At 37.5% G+C, this 18,354-nt stretch overlaps 1 protein-coding gene across 1 annotated transcript in view; it reads right to left on the bottom strand.

Moving 5' to 3' along the window:
• The window catches only part of LOC135202995 (protein yippee-like 5), a 74,149-nt gene extending 70,770 nt beyond the window's left edge, over window positions 1-3,379 (bottom strand). The window contains exon 1 of the mRNA XM_064232540.1: window positions 3,225-3,379. The gene's annotated coding sequence lies outside the window, so the exon portion shown is untranslated. The remainder of the gene's footprint in view (window positions 1-3,224) is intronic.
• Between the last annotated feature and the right edge of the window lie 14,975 nt (window positions 3,380-18,354).

The following is an 18,354-nucleotide window of genomic DNA, read 5'->3' on the forward strand; positions in this document are numbered from 1 at the left end:
TAAAGTTAAACTAAATATGAGTAAAGTAAACAATTAAGGGAATAAAGCTTTGCACCTCATAAACCGTGTAGTCATGTGCTGCTTGCAACTGTGTTTGTGGAGTGAGCGTTTAGGAACCAGGAACCGCAACGTACTTCAAGTGCAATTTGGAGTGAATTAAGACCAAAACAAGTATAATTACAATCAAATAAGCACTGTGGAGTTTCAGTTGTGATGGCAGTAAGGATAAAACCACCGATTACAAAGTAAAAATGAATTACAGTTCAAACCATGACCCCGGGAATAAGAAGTTCCATACTTTCACTAATATAGGCAACAAAATGTTGCTTTATTGTGCTGATTACAACTGCAATCTTGAGTAAGATCAATAAACGTTACATAGGGTAAACAACCGTGTGGACTGGCCAACTCACCGACTACCGCGGTTCGGCCACCCTCCGAAAAAGTACTTTAAACACATCTTGACGCCGGAGATGGTCATCAGTCATGAGTAGTTGGTGGTGATAATAGGAGCTCAAGACCTCTACTCTCTTTCTGAAGTAAGTATTTTCTCTAAAGTTAGAAATTAAGGCCATATTTTAAGATTTAAACAGAGGGTAATGAAAAGGGTGGCCGACGCAGTGCCCACAACCCCAAAACGCTTTTGAAATTTTTACTTACAACTCCAAATATTTAGAAGATTGACGCCATCTTGATGTTTGCGGAGTCACTTGTGCCAACAAACTTCCCATTTCCTGTGCTAAATCCGCACACCAATTGTACCCATAGACGCTGGGGCACTTTCATCACAACAATCGAAACCCCAACCTCTAACCAGCACTTATTCGTACTTATTCAAAGGGACTACAGCATTCTTTGCGGCGTTTTGTGCTCTTCAATTGTTTATCAGTGTTGTCAATTGGTATGTGTTTACCCTCCAAACTGGGTATAAGACTTACACAAAACTGGGGAAATAAGTGAAATTAGCATATCTATTTGTAGTATATATACATATTGCAGCAATTTTATCATTATTGCATTACTATGACAACTAGAATTCATGACAACAGTTTGTAAATGCATCAGCATGTGTGTGACATTCCACTAGATTGGCAACGATGAGTCATTTTTCCTCATGTCGTCTGCTCGTAAGTATACATCCGAAATATTTGTAATTTTTCGGGGTTAATTTGGTTGCAAAATAGGGATAATAGACATGAATTAAATAAACATTTTGAAGTAAATTTAAACTAAATAATGAGTAAAGTAAACAGTTAAGGGAATAAAGCTTTGCACCTCATAATCAGCGTTGTCGTCTGCTGCTCGTAACGGTGTTTGCGGAGTGAGTAATTAGGAACCAGGAACAGCAACGTGGTTCAAGTGCAATGTGGAGTGAATTGAAGACCAAAATGTGTATAATACAATCAAATAAGCACTGTGGAGTTTCAGTTGTGATGGCAGTAAGGATAAAACCACCAATTACAAGGTAAAAATTAATTCAGTTCAAACCATGACCCCGGCAATAAAAAGTTTCATACTTTCACTAATATAGGCAACAAAATGTTGTTTTATTGTGCTGATTACAACTGCAATCTTGAGTAAGATCAATAAACGTTACATATATACGCTAACATTGTTCAAATGAGTACTGGGAAGGATGGGAAAGATGTTGGTCGTCACTGATCAGAACCTGTACATCCACACGGTAGCCGCCATATTGGATTCCAAAACTGCCTTGAAAACATATTTTACGAGGAGCTCACATGCTTATTTTAGTATGTATGGGGCTTTCATATATCACATTATGCTAACAAAACTTCAATCTTTATTCAGTCTTTAGAATGGTATGCTTAAAGCTGTATGCTTAAAGTTGTAATTGTATTCTTGTTTCACCAATTAAATATAGAGTGAATGAGGCCTGGCCAATGCGATGACGATGGATCGTCCGCGGTTGTACCCTATATATGCTAACACTGTTCAAATGAGTGCCGAGAAGGCTGGGAAAGATGTTGGATCATTTGCGGTTACGAACGGCACCTCAGTTGGTGGAAGTCATATTGGATTTAAAAACTGCCTTGATAACATATTTCCTGAAGACCTCGCATGCCTATTTTAGTTCGTATGGCGCTTTCATGTAGGGTAAAAAATCACGGACGATCCACCAACATCACACTGGATGGGTCTTATTCACTCGATATTTAATTGGTGAAACAAGAGTACAATAACAACTCTAAGCATGCCATTCAAAAGATTGAAGTTTCGTCAACATAATGTGATATATGAAAGTCCCATATGAACTAAAATAAGCATGTGACACTCTTCGAAAATGTTTTCAAGGCAGTTTTGAAATCCAATATGGCGGCTATCGTGTGGATGGACGGGTCTGTTCACGAATGGAAACCATCTTTCCCAGCCTTCCCAGCACTCATTTGAACAATGTTAGCGTATAGGTATATGTAACGTTTATTGATCTTACTCAAGATTGCAGTTGTAATCAGCACAATAAAACAACACTTTGTGGCCTAAGCTATCACATTACGCTGACGAAACTTCCATCCTTTGAATAGTATGCTTAAAGATGTAATTGTATTAGGTATTGTTTCACCAGTTAAATATCGGGTGAATAAGGCTGATCCACACAATGATGATGGATCCACTGCAGTGTTTCCCCCTACTAACCCTAGCCTAGGAAGAGTTGAATTTTATTACAAATTCAATCTGATAGGCACTCAAAGACTATCAGAGTTCTCGTTTACTTTTACCACTTACGGTATGCTAGTCTAACCTGGACTGGACGAACAGACTGCCCAAAATGCTTTGCTGACGACGACAAATATTACCCAACTTCGCTCAGCCGCGACCTAAATTCTGACGCTGGCAATAAGCCTACCTAACTCTACTGCCTACCACTAGGTCTATACCTAGCTAGGTAGGATATAACGTAGGTCACAATGGATTACGCCACGAATAATGATGATAAGACACTGGAGATCTCAAACAAACCCTGCTAGACAAAATCAAGGGAAACATCAAAGATTTGTGGCGACTCTTTAAATCGCAGACGTTCGTTCATCGGAAAATCTAAAAGACGCAACAAAGAACAGCAATTTGCCTAATATAGCATTTCACTTCACCAAACAACAACAAAATCACCCAAACTTCAGCACAGCACACACACAAATCTACTTATGATGAACAAAGCATCTGTGCGTCGTCAAGCGTGTAAATTAACTGGAAACTCTCACCTGAGCTGGTTTTACGTCTTTGTTCTCTGACTTTTTCCTCCTCGTCTGTTTTGTTGACATGACAATTGTCAGGTGGAGAATGTCCCGACGCTACGGATCCCCCGAACGTAAACAATGAATGTGATGAATGTCAGCGAAGTGAAGGGACAGGGTACGTTGAGGATGAAATTTCGTTTGGTTATTGTATCGTTCGTTTGTAATTTCCCATTAAAAGATATATACTTAACTTCCACTCAATTCTTTTAAAAATATAAAATAAAATTTCGCATATACTAACAAACAACGCCACAACATTTTCTGGATAGTTCATTCACATTTAGGCTTACGTAACGCCCGTTACAGACAGCTATAACTACGTCAGTTTCATACTTAATTCGGTAAATATGTTATGCAATCATCCAGCAGATCCAAACTCCAAAGACATTCATTCCCACACCTACTGTGCTTTAAGTCCTACTTGATCGCAACAATGCTCCAGTTGCTTAAGTTCCCTTGTATGTATCACAACTAATTGCTCAAGTGCAGTTACTCAAAATATATTAGGGGAGTGTCTTGTCACTCTGATTGACAGTCTTTTTAACCAATTACATTCCATTCAGTCCACCATGAATTGCTTGTATATTTTGCATCTCCCCATCAAAGTTATGGCATATAAACGACATAGACCTTACAACAAAGATAAACACGAAACAAACACGTTCATAGTTTAATTAATCTTAAAACAAGAAATAATGACAAAATACTAATGCTATGCAGTACTTTCAACAAGCAGAGTAATGCAAAATTTAGAAAATAAAATAAAAACATCCCCAGAAAAAATAAGTCACGGCGTATTATACATCACAAGCACAATCATACTGTGGCTTTAAATTGTGCTCTGCATCGTTGAAAATTGAACCTTCACAAGCTAAGCAAAAGGACATAAGAAACATTAAATGGGTCACACATTTCCTAATATTATCATTCACGGGCCTATACTCCAATGAGTAATTGACCATCCAGCTTGGAAGGACAGCTTGCCATGTTGGGTGTTATGACTTATGTGGCATGGGTGATGTCAAGTATTAACAGTGATAAGTATTACTTCTAGGATGTTGGGTATATGAGATCATGTCAAGATTAGCTAATCCTTCGGGCCAGCCCTAGGAGAGCTGTATAGTCAGCTCAGTGGTTAACTAAGATATACTTAACTTAGCGAACCCACTATTTTTCAACAAAATATATTGCCACTTTGACACACACACACACACACACACACACACACACACACACACACATATATATATATATATATATATATATATATATCTATATATATATATATATATATATATATATATATATATATATATATATATATGTGTGTAATGAGGATATGATCCTCATTATTCATTTGGTAAACGTGTAACTCGAGCGTCAGGCAAACAACAAACAAATCTCTCTCTCTCTCTCTAAGCAACTAGCGGCTCGCGACTTTTCTTTCTCTCTCTCTCGCCAAGCGACCGCTCTCTCTCTCTCTCTCTCTCTCTCTCCCCACCTCTTCCTATTTCTTTCTCTCCACTCTAACAGGTAATCAAATTGAGAGAGTTGCATTATAAAAAATACATTTATTAAGTAACAAAAGATAATGATCCAAGTCTTACTGACTAACTTAAAAACCCCAACAGTAAAATGTCTAAACAGTATTGGTCACACCAAAATTGTCTCCCTCGGTCCCCACATAGTTCCTTGCCAGAACCGTCTGTTTAAAAGACATGAGAACACCCCGTAAGTACACACATAAGTTTAACAACAGAGATCAAAGATTGAATATTCCCATAAAATGTTAAATAGGTAACAAGCCACTCTTTGGCTAAAATATTATAGGACTCACCCAAGCAGCCGGAATATTTAACACACTATATTATAAAGAGACTTTGGTGAGCACCGCGGCATCCTGCCTTTCTTCCAAAGACGCCTCTATCAAAATCCACTATAGACTTGCGTATGATACATTATAAAAGGAAGAGGCGCACACGCACATACGAATGCACATTTCAACAACGCCTCACATTACTGGCTGCAACCAGTTTCCCAAAGGCACTTTTGAAAAGAGTTCATGAACTTGTCTTTCTATGCAGTTTTATCTCTCGCCACCCCACAGAAACCATTCAGAAGCTTTTCTCAGGTCGTTGCTTCTCCACATTCCAATAGGTCACAGCAAACATATTGGCAATATATCATTAATCATAACCCTAGGCGTAATACGTCTCGGCCACTAACCAATGCTAGCTCCCGCCTAGCAAAATGGTTAAACAAAACAGCTTATATAATATAAAACACATTGGCCGGCTTAAAATAAAATATAAGTAATAACTGCATGTCTCTGGCGTTATAAAATAAAGTCTGTTACGCTTTTATCTCCAAATAACACTAGAATTTTCTCTCATCTTGGATTCTTGAATATCCCTCTTTGCTTGTCTGCGAACTGTAGCAGGCTGTAGGAAGACGGAATGCCTCCCTCATTGTAGAAGACTTCTAACGACTTCTGCAGATCCCCAAAAGACACGCTGTCAAACTCTCGTGATCACCACGGACAAAACGACAGCAACCTCTCTGCACGGCTGGTGGACGTCTTGCTAGCATTGGGAAACGACTTTTTGGTGTGTTAGTATGTCAGTCAAGTCATTGGTCAATCGAAAAAGAATTAACCCCAGACATACTACTTCTATCAAACAATGATCTCAAAAAGTCAGAAATACTAACTGAACGTCTCCCAATTAACTCCATTTAATATGACTACTAAATCACAAGTCATTATCATAACTCTCAAAGGAAAAACAACATCAAGTTCTCCAACTCAATTCTCCAAACTCACACGTCAGCACACACACAACCCAAAACTCACAGCAACTCCACGGACTTCTGCACTCACATTTCAAACTCGAATGTTCTCACAAGTAAAAAAAAGGAAAAAGTCAATGAGCCCAGAAAAAAAAAAAAAAAAATCACGTAACACGCCCAGACCCAAAAAAAAATGTTCTCTCAAGCTCTGATATTTGAACAACTCACAAAATCAGTAAAAATCTCCAATGTTTAACAGCAAAACCCCTTACTGCTAACATAATTAATCACAATGAGACTTAACCCTTAAATGCCGAAGCGGTAAAAAAAAAAAAAGTCTCCCGTGTGCCGGAGGTGTTTCAGAGTGAGCGCGCAAGCGGAAAAAATATTTTTTTCAAAAAATCACAGCGCACTTAGTTTTCAAGATTAAGAGTTCATTTTTGGCTCCTTTTTTTTTTCATTGGCTGAAGTTTAGTATGCAACTATCAAAAATGAAAAAAAATTATCATTATCATATATAAATAATGCGATATATGATAGCGCAAAAACGAAATTTCATATATAATTGTATTCAAATCGCGCTGTGCGCAAAACGGTTAAAGGTAACAAGTTACTTTTTTTTCGTTATAATGTACACTAAATTGCGATCATTTTGGTATATAACACATTGTAAAACGATAAAAGCAACACAGAGAAAATATTATCACAAAATAATGCACGAATTCGTAACGCGCGGACGTAAACAAATATCTTTTTCAAAAATTCACCATAAATCTAAATATTGTCCAAGAGACTTCCAATTTCTTTCAAAATGAAGACAAATGATTGAATATTACTATACTGTAAGAGTATTAGCTTACAAATGCAGTTTTCGACCATATCTGACGAGTTAAAGTTGACCGAATGTCGATTTTTTATATGTATATATTTTTTATATGCAATTATTTAAAAAATAAGAAAAGCTACAACCTTCAAATATTTTTCGTTTTATTCTACATGAAATTGCGCACATTTTCATATATAAAACTCTATGAAATGCCTAATATGAAACGGAGCAAATATTCCGAGAATGGGACGTACGCATTTCGGAGTTTTTTATTTTTTAATTCACCATAAATCTAAATATTGTGCTAGAAACTTCGAATTTGTTTCAAGATGAAGATAAATGACTGAATATTACTAGAATGTAAGAGTTTTAGCTTACAATTGCGTTTTTCGACCATTTCGGTAGAGTCAAAGTTGACCGAACGTGGTTTTTTTTCTATTTATCGTGATTTATATGCAAATATTTCAAAAATGAGAAAAGCTACAACCTTCAATTATTTTTAGTTGTATTCTACATGAAATTGCGCACATTTTCATACATAAAACTTTATGTAACGGCTAATTTAAAATGGTGCAAACATTACCACAATCGCGCGTATGATATTTTCGGGAGTTGCCGCGCGGACGTAAAGAAAATGTTATTTTTTTCATAAATTCACTATAAATCGAAATATTGTGCTAGAGACTTCCAATTTGTTGCAAAATGAAGGTAAATGCTTGAATATTACTAGAATATAGCGTTTTAGCTTACAATTGCGTTTTTCGACCATTTCGGTAGAGTCAAAGTTGACCGAAGGTTGAAAATTTGTCACTTATCATTTTTTATATGAAAATATTTCAAAATTGATAAAAGCTACAACCATGGGTTGTTTTTCGTTGTATTGTGCATGAAATTGCGCACATTTCCACATATAAAACTTTATGTAATGGCTAATTTTAAAATGGTGCAAACATTACCACAATCGCATGTATGATTTTTTTCGGAAGAGTTACCGCGCGGACATAAGGAAAAAGTTTGTTCATAAATTTACCATAAATCGAAATATTGTGCTAGAGACTTTCAATTAGTTGCAAAATTAAGGTAAATGATTGAATATTACTAAAATATAACAGTTTTAGCTTACAATTGCGTTTTTTGACCATTTCGGTAGAGTCAAAGTTGACCGAAGGTTGAAATTTTGGCACTCATCGTTATTTATATAAAAATATCTCAAGAAATTCGCGCTTGCGCCCCTGCGTAACGATTTTAAACAAAACAACACCTCGATCCGTGAACTCCCAGCATCCCCCAAGGCGCGTGATTCAAAAGTTTTCGGCTGGTAGGCCTATAAGTATTTTTCTGCGAATTTAAAAAAAAAAAATTTTGAGTCGATGTATGGTACGTCCATTCGGCATACGGGAGACATTTTGGCTCGACGTTTAATACGTCCATTCGGCGTTTAAGGGTTGATGTCAAACTCCCATTTACGTAAATAACAACCCCTGATAAATTACATCTCCCGTCCAAAAAGAAATGCTATTTAATCTCAATCCCCTAATTACATCTCTCATAGGAAAAGGAAGAAAAATAAAAAAAAGATAATCACAAGTAGATTTCCCTGATCACAAAATACATAGTACATGTATAATATGCATAACTCTCCACATTTTTCCCAAGAAATGCCCCATGTAAAGTTACAGAACTTGCCAGAAAGCAAACTCTTACACATAAGCTTTCGTGAAATGCTATTGTCAACATTTCCAGATATTGCAAAAACTCTGAGCAATCACCACTAAAGGAAAAGGATCAGCACACGGCTCATCACATCGCTTGTCATCAGAAAATCCGCCTGCGGACGTGAGCTCAAACAGCAGCATAAAAAATGTCCAGTCAGACACACAAGTTTGGAAAACTCATGATTCTATAGAAAAATGTCTGACACATTTCACAAAATTAACTCCAGGAGATGACTAATGTGTTCAAAAATTTGTCTCGAAGACGTATTCTCTCAACATGACTTTGCCCAATTATATGCCTCCAAAAATAATACACTTGTGAACATAAAAAACGCACACACCTCCATAGGACCCCAATGCAGTAATGCCACTCGCCTCCAAATAGTCACGAAACCAAAGAGAAAGAACCACAGAAATCTTCTCTTGGCTCGAGAAAACAAAACTCCCATAACCACAAAAAAGGGGCACCCGCCAAAGATTAATTCCACCTCCATATAAAATATGTGACACCATATTAATAATGAGAACACTCCGGTGAAAAAATATTTCCTCCTTTTGGTTAATAACCACATCCACATATTCGCTCTTATTTCTCTGATAGCCATATGTTCATAAAAAACCACCACTCCAGGAATAAAGAATAATCGCCTCTATTTCGGCAAATAAAAAATATTTACCTCTATTTCCCCAATACACCATGTGGAATAAAACAAGGCTCCAAAAAAATATATCTCCAAAAAGGAATATAAAAAAAATGAAATCCTATCTCCCCAAAAAGATGTGCACTCAAAGCATCTAACTCACACACTCACAAATATTGCCCCATAATCTCCAAATATGTGTGTCCATTTGCAACAAAGATGGCTGCAAAATAAATGAACTAAACATAGCTCTCATCACCATTGGCAAATATCAAAAATGGCCAAAAATATATCTCCAATATATTATATCTCAAATTATAACTCCAAAATAATATATCAATTCTCCAGAGAATAACTCAATGTTATAGTCAAAATCTATAAAACTCTCTCCATTTAGCATAACTGGTAAAAAAAGGCAAAAACTCGGCAAATAAAAACTATCTAGAAAATTCTAGAAAAAATCACCAATGTGTCACAATTCATTATAACAGAACTCAAAATTCACAGTGTCTTAGCCAAGACTTCTCCATATGCACTGCGACATAGGCCATTAGAAAACTTAACCAAGTTTCCTATCTCTCACAAAGTTGTCACGAATACAACAAATGTATTGTGTAAGAAAACTCACAATTTCTGGAACACAAATATCCAGAGAAAAAAATGTAGTGCCATTACGTATGCATTCAAAACAGTGCAAGAATTCTCCCGTAAATTTCTCTACAGCATCAAATAGCTGAAACACAAACACGTTCCCGAACAATGACACTAAGTCACGAACTGAGATATCAAAAAACATTCACACCAACTGGAGAGAAAAAATAAATTCAAATTCACCCATGATAAAAAAAACTTGTCAGTGATGGCTAACTTCCAAAAAAGGAGAAAAGAAAAATCAACGGCATTGTCAACTATCTCCCGTAACTCATTAGATGTCAAGCAATTATCTGCTGAACTCATAAAACAAAAGGAAACAAAAAACTAAAATAATGTGTTGTTAGTTCCTCTCAAATTCAAAAAAGATTTCACCACCCTTGATAGCATTACAACGCCCACGTATTAGTATAACAAAAAAAAAAAAAAATCAGTATCAGAAATATCATTATCAGCAAAATCACCAAAATGGCTATCATTACAATCACCAGTATCAGTAAAAAAAAAAACATCGCCAATGTTAATGCTTGTCCATTCTCCAAGGATTCAGCACAAAATTCAGCAAAAGTTCAGCAAGATTCAACACAATTCACCAAGATCCAGCCAGATTCATCAAGATTCAGCAAAACTCATCACTCGTGAATGACTGAAATATTCTCCAAAGTTACAAAAACTCAACAAATAATTAACCCCAAGATTTCTCCCTTAATTCATTGTAATAATTCTCCATGAATAATTATCTGTAATAATTATAAAATAATCTCCCATGAAATATCTCAAATCTCTCGTAAAACAAGTCTCCCGTAATGATAATTATACTTAAGCAGCCCTCCCGTGACACATCTCAAGTATAATAATTATTAATAATAATAATAACTCTCCATAGTAACAATTCTCTTGCAAAGATCTCAAGTAAGGGTGTAATTCAAATAGCATACACCAGCATTGCCGAACGCACACAATCAACACCAGATGCAACACCATCGCCACCCCCACACAATCAACACCACTCACGGCATCAGGCATTACCATACACCACTTTTAAAGTAATTTCTCCAACACAATAAAAAAATAATAATAATGTGTGTCTCCCCATTATATTTGTTTCTTCCAAGGCATAAGGAAAACATACAACACATCCCGTGCATGTTATTTACTTTTCTTCTCATTCACGAGAAAGAAAATCTCTTTTTATTTCCTTTTCTCTTCATCCAAGAGAAAGAAAATCTCTTTTCTAAAAAAAAAAAAAAAAAAAAAAAAAACCTCTACGGGCATTTCACTTCTTCAACTAATCAATCAGCTGATATCCTAGCATTCATTGTCAAGGCCAGACTCGTATTCCAACAGCCCGACAAAGAAAGAAAAAGGAAGGAGGAGTTCACCCACACTGAGAAAAAAAAAGTTTCTCCCCCCACTGAGCATTGAAACACTTCCAGTGAAGCGATAGAACACCCCCCTCAGTCAAGTGATACCCCCGAGGCATGCCAGTACCCATCTCCCCTTGAAAAGTGTCTGAGGACCCCCCTAGGTATACACCAGTAGTAGTACCCTCCCATGCACTATCCCCTTAGGCAGGCAGTACCCGCCATGCAATGCGCCTCTCTGCGCCAATTAGCAGAAATGTGCTGAGCCCGTAAGAAATGGTGGGCGCTTTGTCTCCAAGCGAAATATGCCATCCAAGCACAGTTTGCATGCATGAAAAACGTCTTTATACACCCTTATATTTTAAACAAAGACGAATGCGTCTATCCTAAACAGGCGCCAATAAAGAAAGCACTTCTGCTACTATGGGAAAAGAAAGAAATAAATTTTTTTGACCTCTTAAACCAGTCTCAAAAAAGCCCCCAGGATTAAAAAAAAAAACACACTGTAACACTTACATGTTCAAAATAAGAGAAAACCACCCCGGAATCTGCGTAAAATAGGCGAATCTCGTCGGCACAATGCAAACGCGCTCGGGGAGAAGGCACCTGACAAACACTCACTCAAAAACCAGACTGAGTTACTCTCACGCCCTGGAGGATCTCGGTACGGGCAAATTTGATGACTGTAATACATTTTCTTTCCTCAGCCCACATCCTCAATGATGGATATTTCTAATTTTTTCTCACTTAGTAACTGAAAACTAACAATTTAACAATTTTCCACAATCCCACAAAAGTTTTGTCGTTCAAAAACTATCGCTAAGCCATAACCCCTTTATTTCCTAACTGTTCACCTATCTCTTCATTGGCATACACAGGAATAAAAAAAACCTCTTTTATACCACTTTTTCACCAGCTGCCACCACCTGTAATGAGGATATGATCCTCATTATTCATTTGGTAAACGTGTAACTGGAGCATCAGGCAAACAACAAACAAATCTCTCTCTCTCTCTAAGCAACTAGCGGCTCACGACTTTTCTTTCTCTCTCTCTCGCCAAGCGACCGCTCTCTCTCTCTCTCTCTCTCCACCTCTTTCTACTTCTTTCTCTCCACTCTAACAGGAAATCAAAATGAGAGAGTTGCATTATAAAAAATACATTTATTAAGTAACAAAAGATAATGATCCAAGTCTTACTGACTAACTTAAAAACCCCAACAGTAAAATGTCTAAACAGTATTGGTCACACCAAATGTCTCCCTCGGTCCCCACATAGTTCCTTGCCAGAACCGTCTGTTTCAAAGACATGAGAACACCCCGTAAGTACACACATAAGTTTAACAACAGAGATCAAAGACTGAATATTCCCATAAAATGTTAAATAGGTAACAAGCCACTCTTTGGCTAAAATACATAGGACTCGCCCAAGCAGCTGGAATATTTAACACACTATATTATAAAGAGACTTTTGGTGAGCACCATGGCATCCTGCCTTTCTTCCAAAGACGCCTCTATCAAAATCCACCACAGACTTGCGTATGATACATTATAAAAGGAAGAGGAGCACACGCACATATGAATGCACATTTCAACAACTCCTCACATTACTGGCTGCAACCAGTTTCCCAAAGGCACTTTTGAAAAGAGTTCATGAACTGAGTACATTGACTTGTCTTTCTATGCAGTTTTATCTCACGCTACCCCACAGAAACCATTCAGAAGCTTTTCTCAGGTCGTTGCTTCTCCACATTCCAATAGGTCACAGCAAACATATTGGCAATATATCATTAATCATAACCCTAGGCGTAATATATATATATATATATATATATATATATATATATATATATATATATATATATATATATATATATATATATATATATATATATATATATATATATATATATATATATATTATATATATATAATATATATATATATATATATATATATATATATTATATATATATTATATATATATATATATATATATATATATATATATATATATGTGTGTGTGTGTGTGTGTGCGCGCGCGTGGTATAATATTGTCTTGAAAAATAGTGGGTACGCTAATTTCGACATGATCCATCATAATGTAACTGGAATAAAAGTATTTTGGGATTTTTTGTTGTAGGAAATATGTTATGTCTAGTTGCATAATATATTTTGTTATATTTCCTTAAATTCAACCAGAAGGTTTTGGTTGGAGTTGAAAGATTCCGAGTAAACTAATAGTATTTTTGTATTTATGTAACTTCATCTCGGCATGTTTGCAAACTTTTGTTTTTAAGGTAAGTCTCCGAGTGTATTGTCGATGGATCTTATGTAGGTATCTGCACCACAGCAATTTCCCATCTTGTTTTATTTTATACCTGTAGTACCTTCAAGTCACGAAGGTGATCAGGCATCAGCTTTCCTTGTTCAACTCCACTTACTGAAAGAATCAGTGAATGTAAGCTACTGTCTTGTATGAGTACTACAAGTTAAGTATACTCCAGACACTCTGTCAAACTTTGGCAGTCACCCTTTTGAAGGAAGTCCTTGGATGCTGGTAGTGTATAAGGTGGTCCAAGAGTTCTGCAGGACGTCTCTAATGCCAGTGCCACATTTAAAAGGCCATCCCAGATGATTTGAATCACCTGGCTACTACAACAGCTCTGCCTGAACTTGAACAATGGTGCTTGTAACCAGCCAGCCCCAGGTCAACCAGGTTGGTGTCCTGCGGGCAGGACTCAACGGCCTCTGTGACCTCTGGATGGCTTACACTCATTGTGTCAACACATGACCTATTGACTTCAAGTATGTACAGGCACAAAGAGAGACGGAGAGAGAATGACTAAAAATTCATGACAACTGGTGCCAGACCTGTTCTCCCACGAATAATGCGCTTGTTCATCTCATCTTCGCTTAGATTTAAGTATATTTTACTGATACTTTGTAATCCTAGGTACTTATTGTAGCCAATAGTTTTTTTTATCACTTCACTTATGATGCCCTACTTTGTAGTTCACTGACCTGTCTCTTATTATTTCTATAATATACACATTATTGCCCTTAATTCTTGAGATATTATAGAGCAACAATGTATGCGGCCTCCAAGGTCGGCACGTTTTGAAATTCTGTTGTATTTTGCTATTTATAATAGTAATGATGGCACACAGCTAGTTACGGTCAAACCTAGTACAAAAAAAAAAAAAAAAAAAACAAGGATTTATTTCACTTACAGGTGAAGTTAGAGTTGGACAGCAAAACATGGGAAGACAGAGGAGACACAAGTTGTAAAAGGCTAATGGAGCAGAAAGTATATGGCAAAGAACCTTCTGCAGTATAGGTATGGTGAGGATAAGGTATGAAAATTATGTGGACAGATACAGCCAAGTAACAAACAAGAACAATAAAGTCCATTATAAAGATTATTATTCATATCATTCTAAAATATATTTTCATTAGGTGACCGAGTCACATTTCCATATCTTTACAAGGTTCATCCAATGTATACTTGTTCTTAAAAGATATGAAAATTGGAGTAACATAAACTTGAAGAAGTTGGAGAATCAAACGAGAAGAGACAACAGGAAACACCACAAATATAAAAAGATGAAAGCAAAAGCAATGAAGTTAAGACTGAAGGGAAGCTACAAAAGATCTTTAGTAGTACAGCACAATGCACAAGAAATTGTAAATTATGAGCCCCTTGCAGGTCTCTTTAGGGTGCATCTGAAGTGTTAAAATATATTACAACAAAAGATGAATAACCTTATTCTTGTACAGACATCTACAAAAGTTGATAATTTGTTGTAATTAAAGAGAGCATCCATTCAAATGCAAGAATCTCAACACCATTAACAGTCCTCTTTTAAATACAGCGGTACCTCGAGATACGAAATTAATCCGTTCTGAGGCGGCCTTCGTATCATGAGCTTTTCGTATCTTGGACCGCATTTTACATGTAAAATGGCTAATCCGTTCCAAGCCCTCCAAAAGCACCCCAGTAAATTTCATAATAAAGCTAAATTGACCTGTAAACAATGAAATACTACAACAATTTGGACCATTCAATAGCTAACTTAATACGTACTGCTAATATACCTGTAAATAAAGTGTATTAGTGTACATGGTATACAAAAAATACTGTACGTACATACGTACGTATGTAGTAAAATGTGGAAGCTTACCTTTCGAGTGAAGCTATCTCCGAAAGTGGCGGCAGAGGAGGACAAACGGCAGATACGTACGTACACTTAACTTTACGAAACACATAAAAAAATGTAAGGAAAACATAAACTAAACTTTATGAAACACATTAACAAAACTGTAACACTTAACTTTACAAAAAACTAAAATTAAAATGTTTTATTTTTTTTTTATTTTTACATTTTTTTTTACTTTTTTTATACTTTTTTTTTTTTTTTTTTTTTTTTTTTTTTACAAAATTTCAACTTCTTCACCACTTTCAACTTTCTGTTATTTAGTATCACTTGGTTCTTCCTTTTTGCTTGCTACTCCTACTAAAGGCCTCTTAAAAAAATAAGTATCCAAGGAAGATTGCCTACTTTTGACAATGTTCCTGAAATGACTCAGGCAAACGTCATTGAACTGTGCAAGCATACGACCTGTGTAAGCATTTTCAGGGTGTCTCTTTTCTACGAATGATTGCACCTTATGAAAAGCAGCTAGAGCATCCTTAATTTCTGCCGATGTCATAGAGTCCTCGTCCTCCTCCTCGCCGCTGCTAGAGAACCCCTCTTGAACGACGTTATATTGCATAGCCTCCAACTCCTTCAGGTCATCCGTCGTAAGCTCCTCTTGGTGCTCCTCGAGAAGGTCATTGATGTCGTCCTCATCGACGACCAGCCCCAAGGACTTGCCGAGTGCAACGATCTCGTCAAGATCTGGTTGCGAAACAGTTTCAGGATCGTCAACTGTTTCTGAATCTGCAGCATCAGCTTCGCCCACGTCGAATCCCTCGAAGTCTCGGGCGGATACGGCATCAGGCCAGAGTTTCCTCTACGAGGAATTCAAGGTTCGCCTCGAAACCTCCTGCCAAGCTTGGTCGATGAGTCGGATGCATATTACGATATCAAAATGCTCCTTCCAAAATTCACGCTAGGTGAGGTTTGTGGTATCGGTGATGTCGAAACATCTTTTGAAAAGATGTTTCGTATACAGCTTCTTGAAGTTCGATATCACTTGCTGGTCCATGGGCTGGAGGAGAGGGGTGGTGTTAGGCGGAAGATAAAGAACCTTGATGAAGGAATACTCCGCCAGGATATCTTCCTAGAGGCCAGGAGGGTGAGCAGGGGCATTGTCCAACAACAGAAGACATTTCAGAGGGAGGCGCTTCTCTTCCAAGAATTTCTTCACTGTCGGGCCGAAACACAGATTTACCCACTCAGTGAACAAAAGCCTCGTTACCCAGGCTTTTGCATTAGCCCTCCACATCACTGGAAGCTTCTCCTTAAGCATTTTGTGGGCCTTGAAGGCTCGAGGAGTCTCGGAATGATAGACAAGTAGGGGCTTCACCTTGCAATCCCTACTGGCGTTCGAACAAAAAAGCCAGTCTCATCACAGTTGAAGACTTGCTGAGAACTGTAGCCTTCCTTGATCATCATCTCATCGAACGTGTCCAAGCTGGCCGCTCCCCATGCCGCACCACCGAATGGATGCCAGTCTGTTTACGGGATTTCTCCAACCACCCATGCGAAGCCTTGAAGTCTGGGGTTGGCGTTGATGTCCCTTCTCCTCCATCGTCTTCGGCCTGGGCAATCAAACGCCGAAAATAGCGCTGGCCTTGTGGAAGATTGCCGTCTCCGTTATCGTATCGCCAGCGATTTCTTTGTCTTTCATCCATACAAGAAGAAGCCTTTCCATTTCATCATGCACATGGGTCCTCTTGCAGGACAAAATAGTGACACCCTTGGAAGGTGTAGCTGCTTTGATGGCATCCCTCTGCTTAAGGATGGTGCCTATTGTTGACGGATTTCAGCCGTATTCCTTGGCAATCACACTCAATCGCATACCAGCTCCATACTTCTTGATAATCTCCATCTTCGCCTCCAAAGAGAGCATCCTCTTCTTTCCGTGAATTTCAAGTTTCTTGGGACCCATGACTACGTATATACTGTACGTAATCATGTTATGTAGTACGTATACATATGTAGTAAAGTTCTCACACAACACGATAAAGTATACTACAACGAAATCACTAACAAATTTACATTAATAAACGAAATCGTTAGAACGAACGAATACCGCGTGCGTATAGAAACAATGCTGCTACAGAGTGGCCAAAAAAGCACGCCGCTACGTAGATGCATCATGGGAGGGATGCTGACCAATAGGAGAGAAGGATCTCATGGCGGTGACTAGCATCAGGAACCAATGGAAGAGCGGGAGGATGGTGGCGAGTCTACTCAGTTGGCGGCGCGAGTTTTTCAAAATTGTTATCGGTAGTCCGGGCGAATCTCGGACTTTACAGCAACAACCTTTTGTATCTTGAACAATTTTCGTATGTAGAGCCGTAAAATTTTTTGTATTTGCTTTCGTATCTTGAGTTTTTCGTAAGTTGAGCCTTTCGTATCTCGAGGTACCACTGTACTAAGTTGCAACTTACAGATTATGCCTCACTCATTTAATTATTTTGTGGTTAGGCGGCCATTAACTACATCCTAATGTCTCAGGTCAACTAAGAGAAACTTTTCGTCCAGCCATTTGTAAAGATCACGAATCTTTCCGGTACCTTTCCATTACGCACACATTGTTGCAATTGAAACTAGTGGGCAATGGATTGTATAATTTTGTGATTTCTCTGATAGTATCAAGCTTTAATCTTTTCTCACTTCCAGGGCCGTTTCTAGGCAAAGGCGACACAGGCAGTCGCCTGGGGCGCCAAATTGCCATCCAAAATTAATATACATATAAATAAATGAGAGAAGTATTATTATTCAAAATTAGTTTATTGACTGCATCAGTAAGAGGGTTGTGGAGTGCATGGTGACCGAAATTAGACAATCCAAATACTTTTCAATTATTTTAGATTGCACTCTAGATTTAAGTCACAAGGAGCAATTATCTGTGATAATTCGAATAGTTACAGCTGAAGGC

This window comes from Macrobrachium nipponense, chromosome 33, assembly GCF_015104395.2.
Source record: "Macrobrachium nipponense isolate FS-2020 chromosome 33, ASM1510439v2, whole genome shotgun sequence".
NCBI classification, from domain to species: Eukaryota; Metazoa; Arthropoda; class Malacostraca; order Decapoda; family Palaemonidae; genus Macrobrachium; species Macrobrachium nipponense.